The 10,576-nt window shown below is 44.2% G+C and overlaps 1 non-coding gene across 1 annotated transcript; it reads right to left on the bottom strand.

The window, feature by feature from the left end:
• Nucleotides 1–600: 600 nt before the first annotated feature.
• Nucleotides 601–739, bottom strand: LOC121171432. The gene has a single exon (XR_005886137.1). It is a non-coding gene; the product is annotated as a small nucleolar RNA SNORA51 (small nucleolar RNA).
• Nucleotides 740–10,576: the final 9,837 nt, after the last annotated feature.

A 10,576-nucleotide genomic window follows, 5' to 3' on the forward strand; every position in this document is an offset into this window, starting at 1 on the left:
TTCTCTGTGAAAACTTATTGGGGGAGGTGGCAGGGAATTGGGCTTTTAAAAAACATTTATTTATTTTTCACTGGGAAGTCAGATTTACAGAGAGAGGGAGAGAGAGAGAGAGAGAGTGTGACCCATACTCCGCTGCCTTCCCAAGCCATAAACAGGGAGCTGGATCAAAAGTGGAACAGCTGGGACTAGAACCTGCTCTTATATGGAATGCTGCTGCCACAGGGCAGAGGGCTACCCAGTTGAGCAACTGCACTGACCCCTTATTTTGAAATAATATTTTAAAAAACGCATTCTTTAAAAAAGGACAGCCCCCACCTGCTGAGTCACCCCCCAAAAGGTAGCCCAAAGATATGGGACAGAACTGGGAACAAGGAATATGACCCAGGTTCCAATTCTGTGAGTCATCTCCCGCTGCCTCCCAGTGTCCACATTAGCAAGAAACTGCATTAGGAGCCAGAGTCAGGTATCGGACCCAGGGACTCTGATGTGGAATGTAGGCATCCTAATTAGCATCACAAACAGTAGGTCAGATGACCATCCATGACATATTATGAACAAACATTTTCATTTAAAATTTTTTTTTTCATTTTTTTTTCAACTCCATGTCCCCCCACTCACAATACAGACCAAACCCAGGGCACAGGGCTTAGGCTGGGGTGTATATGAGGAAGATTTGCTCTGCGTCTTCTTCCTATACAGCCAGTGTAACAACACAGCCTGCGGTAAGCACCAGGAGGCCAAAACAAGAGAAAGAAACAAAATGTAGGGGGCTGATATTGTGGGTTAACCTGCTGCGTGCGACACCAGCATCCCACTTAAACAGTGTCAGTTGCATTGCGTGTTACTCAGCTTCGGATGGAGCTTGCCCGTAATGCACAGGAAGGCAGCAGAAGATGGGAGAACAGGATGAGTTCTGGCTCCTGGTTTTGGCCTGGCCCAGGCATGGCTGGTGTGGCCATTTGGGAAGAGACAAAGAATTCTACCATCCCAGTGAACCTATGGATGATAGATTTCTGCCTCCGTGCCCTTCCAACGAATAAATGACTCTGTAAAACATTTCTATTAAATAGTATATAAGTGGCTAGAAACTGAAACAATGCGAAAGAGTGAGATGCAAACCTCTCTGCCTCCTCTTTCAGTCCTCAGTGCCCCAGTTCCTCTCCCCAAACCTAACCACTGTTAGCAGTTGCTTACATAACCTCTCAGGGAATCTTTTCAAGTGTAAGTGTGCTTCTATGCCTTCCAGCCACCTTTTTTTTTTTGCCTTGTTTACATAAGTGGTAATATACCAAACATATTGTTTTGTGGCTGACATTTTGTGCTTTACTTATTACTTCTTTGATCCTAGAGATCATGTACAATTCAGGTGTTTTGAATCTGTAGCTCCAGAAACCTTTTTTTTTTTTTCTTTCAAAGATTCATTTACTTTTTTGAAAGGCAGTGTTAGATGAGAGGTAGAGCAGAGGTGGGGAAAGGAGAGCTTCCATCAGCTGCTTTACTTCCCCAAAGGCTCCGACACCTGGGACTGGGCTACACCGAAGCCAGGAGCCAGAAGCTTCTTCAGCTCTCCCCTGAGGGTGCAGCAGTCCAAGCACCTGGGGGCACTTTACTGCTCTCTCCAGCACACTAGCAGGGAGCTGGAGCTCAAGCGGAGCTACCAGAACTCAAAATGATGCCCATATACACAGTAACTAACCCCTACACAATACTGATCCCTATTTTCCTAATTTTAACATTAGCACAGAATTCCTCTGTGCACAATAATTCGTATCACCAATTCTCTGCATATGGCCATTTAAGTTTTTCCTGCTCTTTTGTTTTTACGAAGAATGCTGCAATAGCTATTCCTTTCTGCAGCTACACAAAGAGCTTTTATGCAGCATGAATTCATGGAAGTGAGCTGCTGGGTCACAGGACATATGCACTTTTAATCATGATGGTCATTGCCAAGCCACACAGCAGTTACGCCATTTACATTCCTCCGTTAGCATGTCTGGGGATATACTTTCTCCTGCAACATTCTCCAATGCACAGCTTCCTCATGCTGCAGCTTTGTATGAGATGTCTCATTCACTTGCTAACTATTTCGGAAGAACCTCTGGCATTGTTTCCACCAGCAGCACACCAAATCCAGGAGGACATTTTTAGGATTCTAGATTTTGTGGGAAAAAAGAAGTAGAAAAATTTGCAAGCCGAGCTTTTAAAAACGTTTGCATCTGTTTATCTTCTTTTATTTCAAAGTCAGAGACTGAAGTAGAGAAATCTCCCATCTATTGGTTCTCTGCTCAAACTCCTGCCTCACTGGGCCTGGCTGAAGTGTGAACCAGAAACTCCAACTGTGTCTCCCATGTAGGTGGAAGGACTCTGAGGATCTGAGTTGCCACCTGCCGTCTCTCAGGATGTACATTACCAGGAAGCTGGAATCGGGAAATCATTGCAGCATAAAATGTGGGTATGCCAAGCACTGCCTTTACTACCAAACCAAACACTGGCAATACAAGCTGAGCACTTAAAGGTTATTTATTTTAAAAAACATATGTGTCTGAAAGTCAATTTTAAAGGGAGGGGTAGAAACAAAGGAGAGATTTTATTTTCACTGGTTTACTTACCAGATGGCCACATTGGCCAGGTCTGTGCAATGCCAAACCAGTATCCGAGAGCTTCATCTGGATCTTTCACACAGCTGGCAGAGACCCAAGGTGGCAATTGGCCATCATCCTCTGCTTTGCCCAGGCCATTAGTTGGAGCTGAATCAAAACTGGAGCAGACAGGACACCAACCAGTGTCCGAAGGAGATGCTGGTATCGCAGGCAGCAAACTTACTTGCTATAGCACAGTGCTGGCCCCCCTAGGCTGAGCTGTTGTTCAGCCAACTTGCCTGAGGCCACATGCTGGAAATAGTAGAAACGAATCATGGTATCATTCAACAGTTATGTTTCCCCATTAATGTGAAAGTGGCTGACAACATTTCAAGAGTTCCTTAGAGAAAAAAATCCAAATTTTTACTTGGGTTTATGCTTCTGCCAAAGTTTGAAAGGACATGAATGGTGATTGCACAATTTCTTCCATTTAAAATATTCTTATCTCTATCTTCATCTGTGACTAAGACAATTCCAAGTAAAGTAAAAGACATCTGCCCAAGGTCAGGGCCATGGTTCAAGGCGTTAACCTTACCTGCAAAGGCCAACATCTCATATGAGCATGAGGTCAAGTCCCGGCTGCTCCACTTCCCATCCAGCTCCCTACATGTGACTTGAGAAAGCAGTAGAGGGTGGTCCCAGTCCTTGGAACACTACACCCATAAGAGATTCCCACAAGAAACTCCTGGCCCCTGGTTTCGAATCAGCTCAGCTCCAGCCATTTTGTGCATTTGGGGAGTGAACCAGCCGACAGAAAACCTCTCTCCTTTCTGTAAATCCTTTCTGTGAATAAAAATTTTAAAATCTTTTAAAAAATTTTTTGTGCACTTAATATGTGGGACTCACATTTCAATTTTAGTACACACATTGTTGCTAATCAGGGAACTGGTGTAGAGTTTATTTCGTTTTGTTGTAAGGTAGGGAAAAGATGTTTCTTTTCTTCTCTTTTTTTGGTAGGAGAGAAAGAAGTAGGAAATATTCAACTTGTTTTAGAAAAAGAATATTAGTAGCAGAGAAATTAGTTATTAATTACGCAAACCGTCAGCAGATAGTTCAATCAACTGCCAGCTTCCATCTTTACTCAACTGGCTGGAAGAATATTTGCATAAAACTTACAATTTGATTTGTTGATTTCTAATATATATATATATATATAAATGTGTCCAAATGCCCATAAACCAAAGGGAAAACCCCAGTCACTGAAGAGTTTGCATGTGAAGTCAGGCCATCATTCACCTCGTGTACCCGACTAATACAATGAGTTTTTTCATTGTAGAGCAGGCTACACCTTACGTTGCCCAACTCAGTCAGCAGCTGCCAGAATTTGAACCACTCACATGGAATTCAAAAGCCCCTAATTACACAGTTTGTACCGTCAGCAGTACACCAGCTCCAAGATAACGTGTTTGGGGACTGCGGACTCTGCATGACAAAAGCAAGCAGAATAATTGACAAGCAGAAGCTGTGATCATTCCGTATCTTTTTGACAGCTCTTGAAAGCATCAGTCATTCCCACTCTGCCAACTCAGAGCAATGCTCCAAGAAGCCTTCTGGTGTCTGCCTCCTGGGACATGTGAACAAAGAGCTTCTAAAGGATTTGAAAGAATTCTTCCCAAAGAATATTATCTAGTGCTTGAAGTAACATTTGTGATTACGACTGATGGCTGTTCCAAAAGAAGTCCTATTAGAAAAAAAAAAAAAAAACCTTTACCTCAAAGTACTTCACATCACTATTGCCATGAACAGAAGTACAATCCCAATTAATATTTATTGATTTGTGGCCTATCATATTACAAATGGCTGACTCTGAGACTACAATAGGAATAAAATAGACTGTAAAATATATATATATAATATTTATTTATTTATTTATTTTGATAAATATGAAGGGCATTTAAGGCTGGAAAAATATGAAAATGGTTGTACCCAATTGATGAGCTATGTGTATGTCTGTATATGTTTCACTTTGTATCATAAACTTGTGTTAAATGTGATTGCTTCTCAAAACACATTTGCAATTTCACATTAAGCTTGGGGAACTCCTCTGTCAGGATGCAGTCCCTGCAGGTGAGCACAAAAACCAAGGCTGGGAACAGCCCATGCCTGGCCAGGTTACAGTACCCAGTGACATACATGTGAGACAGGTCCAGGAGAGAGCCAGGCTGGGCCAGGCTGGGTCGGCTCATAACACCCACTGGCAGATGTGAGAGCCAGGACAGGGTGCAGGACAGTGCAAGTTGGGCTGCAACCCAGTTCATATTAGGACCCAAACTGGGACTGGCTGAGCTGAGCCAGGTTGCAGCACCCACTGATGAATACTGAGGTGGGGAGGGACATGCCAGACTGGGCCACAGCATCCACCAGTACAAGTAAGACCTGGTAAGGAGTGTGGGGGAAGCCACCTAGAGGAGGCTGTGAGGACTCCCCAGCTGGACCACTGCTCCTTTTGGTGAGCATAAAAGCTGGGGCTGGAGGCAGACTAGGCTGGGCAGGGCTGAAACCTGCTGGCCTACATGTGATCTGGGTTAGGGAGAGAGCCAGGCAGCAATAACCAACTGTATTCACTGGTGCATCCATGGGCCAGAATAGGTTCAGTGCATGTCGGACTTTGCCATAGCTTCAACTAGCAGGTGCTGGAAATGGGTGCAAGTCCTGTCAGGAGAGACCACAAAACCATCTGGAAAGTACAATATCCGAAGCTGGGAGTGGACCTAGTAGGGATATCGTGGGCACCCCTCTGATAAACTATAGCTCCCACCAGTGAACATGTGTTGGCAACGCCCACGTCGCCACGTACCCCAAGCCCCAAGTCGAACGGAGGGACTAGGGTTATGAGACAGACAAGACAGACAAGACACACAACACACTGAGACTCATTCTTGTGAAGTGAAGGCCTTTATTCAAAGTCAAACTCTCTTACATAGTCTGCTTGGCCCCTCTCAGATCTTCCCAATGGTTAAGCAACACCTAAGCTCCCCCAAGGACATGCAAAAAGGGGAAGCAGGAAGGAGGGAAATTGCAGTCAAGCCACGGGCTAAATGTATCAGGCCATGATTGCCCTTCCTGTTATACCTTTGAGAAACAAGCTGTGCTGTGGAGTTAACCCTTGGGAGACCTGGCCGTGCAAACATGGGAACCAGGACTGGGGGCAGGTGTGGCTGGACAGGTGGTAGCACCCACCAAAATGAGTGTGGGCTGCATAGTGGAGTTGGTTGGGTTGAGCTAAACTTCAGTGCCCATTAATATATAGGAAAGCTGAATGGGATGTGGGACAGACTGGATCAGTCTGATGCACATACTGGCATGCACAGGAACCAGGGCTGGGGGTGGGTCCAGCAGGGGTTATTGAGGGTCACTCCAACTAAGATGCAGTTCCCACTGGTGAGGACAGAGTGTGTGGTGGACAGGGTTGGGCTGGACCACAACATTCATTGTTTTGCATATGATATGGAACTGGCAACAGAACTGATCAGGTGACTGCAACCACCAATGTATATGTAGGCTGAGGTAGGTGATGGACTGAGCTGGACCTCACACTGGCTGGCACACACAAGGGTTAGGTTTGGGGTCCCTCTGGTGAGGTTCGGGCATCCTGCAGCTGAACCAGGGAACTCAGAACTCCAACCATGAGGAAAATCACAGGATGCATGTGTCAGAACTGGGTCTCCTCAGTTGTTGAAGCCTGTGTGGTAGACAGCATGCCTGGATGCTCTTGGGGAACATGTCAACAACCAATTCATTGAGGCCTGCAGAAGAACATCAAGTACCATGGAGGGTAAAACAAATTGGACAGCTCTTCCAGCCAAGGTTTGACAGCAAGTATCTGGATGGGTGGAGACTCTAAGGTCTACTATGTAAGCCAAAGGACCTTGGAAGGATTTCCTCAGCCTTGGAGCAAAGAAATCAACAGCATCTATCAGGATTATCAGGACTATGTACCCTCAGAGCATGCTCCAATTGAAGACCCTGGGATAACACTGGGAGGCCATCCTCAAGTCCAGTTGAGCTGTTGGGAAGCACCCATCTCCTCTTCCCTCTCCACTTTCCCCAGACACAGGAAGAAAAAAGATTAGAAACAGTAGTCTCACTCACTTTTCCCCATCCCTAGATCCTTCCCACCTTAATCAGTGGTCCTCATGGGGATGCATCCTTTTTAACTCTATAATGAAATTGAAATTTCTCCTTTTTTAAAATTTATTTTATATATTTAGAAGGCAGAGTTACAGTAAGAAAGAGAGAACTCTTCCACAGACTGGTTCACGCCTTAGATATCTTCCATGTGTATGCGCTGGGCCCAACACCTAGATTTTTATTAATGAAAAGTAGACTTAAAATGATACTATTGGACAATAATTCGTGACATGCTATAGAAGTTTCAATAAACTTCAAATTATTTTTTAAGTTTATAAGAATTATTCTCTCAAGTTTCTGGTCCTTATGAGTATTTCTTGTTATATACAGAACAGCTGACCAAAAGTAAATACTTAGAAGAGTTACTGATATATTTACCTTAAACACACTTTTATTCAGAATTATACAGTACTTCCAAAATGCAATAATTCTTTAGCTCCCCTCTCTTTTGTCATTTATAATTCTCTTTGAGAATCTTTATAATTCTCTTTGTACATTGACATAAACATATCTTTGAGACACTTTGCAATCTGTATTCAAGTATAGGACAATTGTATTTGTTCTAAAAGAGAATTTAATTGTTATTTCTGTTAAGTCTTAAGGCATAATAAGCGACAACCCCTCCTTATTTTTTAGCCTAATTTGACCTTGGGGAGTCAGAATCAATGTTGCCTTGATCGTCTTTAATCATCTCTCTAGATGGTGTATTAACTTTCTAGTCCTACCATAGTGAAACACCATGAACTCAATAGTTTATAAGAACACAGCTTTTTCTCTTATGCTTTTGAAGATCAGAAGTTTGAAAATGAATCCCAGTGGGTAAATCAGGGTGTCACAGAACTGCACCTTCTGGAGGTTCAGATTCAAAGAGCAAACCTATGCTTGCCCGTTCCAGGTTCCAAAGCCTGCCTGCAGTCCTCGGCTTGTGACCCTACTTCATCTGTCATTTGCCTCTCTCACCTCATCCTGTCTCCCTCTCATGAGAAACCTGGTCATTCTGCCCACCAAGAGAATCCTTTAATCTCAAGGTCCTTAAGCATAACCTGCAGTGCCCCTTTTTTCTATTCCAGATCATCGACAGGTTTCAGGAATTACAGCAGCATCTTTGGGAGTACTATTACTCTTTCTACCACAGATGGACCCATAACCCTATTTCTTCTGCTTTATGGTTGTACCTAGGTTAACACGCCTTTAAAACTAAAGTAAGAAGGTAACAGCTGTGCCCACAAGAACAGATGAAAGAGGATACCAGAATATACTTGTCTCAGGTAATATAACCACATGTGTTCCATGTTAGCTTCTTTTAGAGCTTCACACCATGACTCCGTCCTTATAACTGATGTCTCCTTTTGTGTCTTTCGAACTGCCTGTTCTGGGATCAACAAGCTCCCAAACAGCCTTATACACACTTTTAATCCTGAAAACAGCTCAGGATTCTTAGTGGTTAAAATTTAGCATTCCACCCACGCCCCGTCACCACCAATGGAAACCATTTCTCATCCTGTTTTCTGTTGCTCACAAGGTAATGAGACAATGGAATATATATTTTTAAGAGTCATTGTATTTTTATTTGAAAGGCAGAGTTACAAAGAGGAGAAAGAAAAAGAGGATCTTTCATCTGCTGGTTTACCTCCCAAATGTCTGCTAAGACTGGAGCCGAGCCAATCTGAAGCCAGGAGCTTCTTCTGCATCTCTCATACAGGTGCAAGGGCCCAAGGACTTGAGCTACCCTCTGCTACTTTCCCAGATCCTGGAAAGCAGGAGCCTAGATCGGAAGTGAAGCCAGGACTCAAACCAATGTCCATATGGGATGTTTGCACAACAGGCAGAGGCTTAGCCTACCATGCCATAGGACCAACCCAAAATACTAGTGTATTTTATTTTATTTTTGTTAAATTTTTCTTTTGAATTTTTGAATTTTGTGGTACAATTCTGTAGAGACTGGGGTTCCCCTCCCCTCAAATTCCCATTCCCCGACAGATTTTCCCTACGTTGCTACAATAGTATAGTCCTTCATAAAGAGTCATGATTCCATCAGTCTGTTATTTAAGTGTGCCCCAACATTGTTGGTACAGAGAATGTCAGACAGTCCAGCATCCCATTGTCTACACATGTCCAACAGTTTCACTGGGAGTCCATCTTTGATTTGGAACCGGAGAAGCATATCGCATTGTATCCCCACATCTGGATACGTTAGTCTCTACTCCATCACCATACGTTCCCATAAATGAGAAGCCATAAAATAAGGCCAACAACCAGTATGAATTAGAACAACAACAACAACAACAACAAAATTACAGCAACATGAGAAAACACAACACTGAGTAACCAACGCATGGATGACAAAAAGAAAACACAAAAGTCTCTTGGATAAAATGATGTCACCATGTAATCCATGAGGCAACAATGAATTTGACAAGAGAAAAGAAACTACTTGGAAGAAATGAAATTGAAATAAAAAACATCAAAATACATGAGATGCAGCCAAAAACAAAACAAAACAAAAAACCAACCAGTGTGGAACGGGTTATTGAAGTTACATGATTTCATTATTCTAATCCCACTGTCCCTGCCCATGGGCAACTGCTTAGGTAGCTTCTACCTACGCAAGTGTTACACGGCTGGGAGAGGAGCAATCAATAGGTGGCAGGCATTCTGGACCTGGTTAATGCCAAATTTGTGTTAACTATTCCAGTGTGCCAGTGTAGCTGCCTGTTCTATTTTTCCCTTTTTAAAGATATGTGAGAAAAAGAGCCTGGTGCGATAGCGTAGCAGTTAAAGTCCTTGCCTTGAACGTGCCCATATGGGCACTGGTTCTAATCCTAGCGGCCCTGCTTCCCATCCAGCTCCCTGCCTATGGCCTGGGAAAGCAGTCAAGGACGGCCTAAAAGCCTTGGGACCCTGCACCGGAAGAGCTCCTGGCTCCTGGTTTTGGATTGGCTCAGCTCCAGCTGTTGCATCCACTTGTGAAGTGAATCATCAGACAGAAGATCTTCCTCTCGGTCTCTTCTCCTCTCTATATATCTGACTTTCCAATAAAGATGAATAAATCTTTTTAAAAATGTGAAAAAAAAAATATGTGAGCCTATGGGATGACAAGGGAGGAATGACTTCTTTTTTTTTTTTTAATTTTTTTTTTTTTTTATTGGAAAGGCGGATATACAGAGAGGAGAGACAGAGAGGAAGATCTTCCGTCCGATGATTCACTCCGCAAGTGAGCGCAGCTGGTCGATACTATGCCGATCCGAAGCCAGGAGCCTCTTCCGGGTCTCCCACGCGGGTGCAGGTTCCCAAAGCTTTGGGCCGTCCTCGACTGCTTTCCCAGGCCACAAGCAGGGAGCTGGAAAGGAAGCGGGGCTGCCGGGATTAGAACCGGCGCCCATATGGGATCCCGGGCATGCAAGGCGAGGACCTTTAACCACTTGCGCCACCGCACCGGGCCCGGGAGGAATGACTTCTATGGGTTTCCACAGACTGGGCCACTGCAAGGAGGTGAGGAAGCTGAGACAGATTGGTTTAAAGGGGAGCAAACCGGAGGACATGTTTGGGTCAGTCCAAGGCACCCACACACGTGGAAGACCTTGGCTAGGCTGAATAACATCACCCTTGGCACATGCAAAAACTGGGGCTGGGGTGCATGCCTGGCAGAGCTATGCCATAGCACATTCCCATGAGTGCTAAAGCAGGGAGTGGGCCTAGCACCCAACTAGAATGTAAGAGAACTGGATCTGGGGACAAATTCTGTAGGGGACTTGTGGGCTCACCTCTGTGGGACTGCAGCATCCACGTGTTTGCTTTCAGCACTG

The sequence above is a fragment of the Ochotona curzoniae genome, unplaced genomic scaffold, assembly GCF_017591425.1.
Source record: "Ochotona curzoniae isolate NIBS_2020 unplaced genomic scaffold, NIBS_Ocur_1.0 scaffold_2587, whole genome shotgun sequence".
NCBI classification, from domain to species: Eukaryota; Metazoa; Chordata; class Mammalia; order Lagomorpha; family Ochotonidae; genus Ochotona; species Ochotona curzoniae.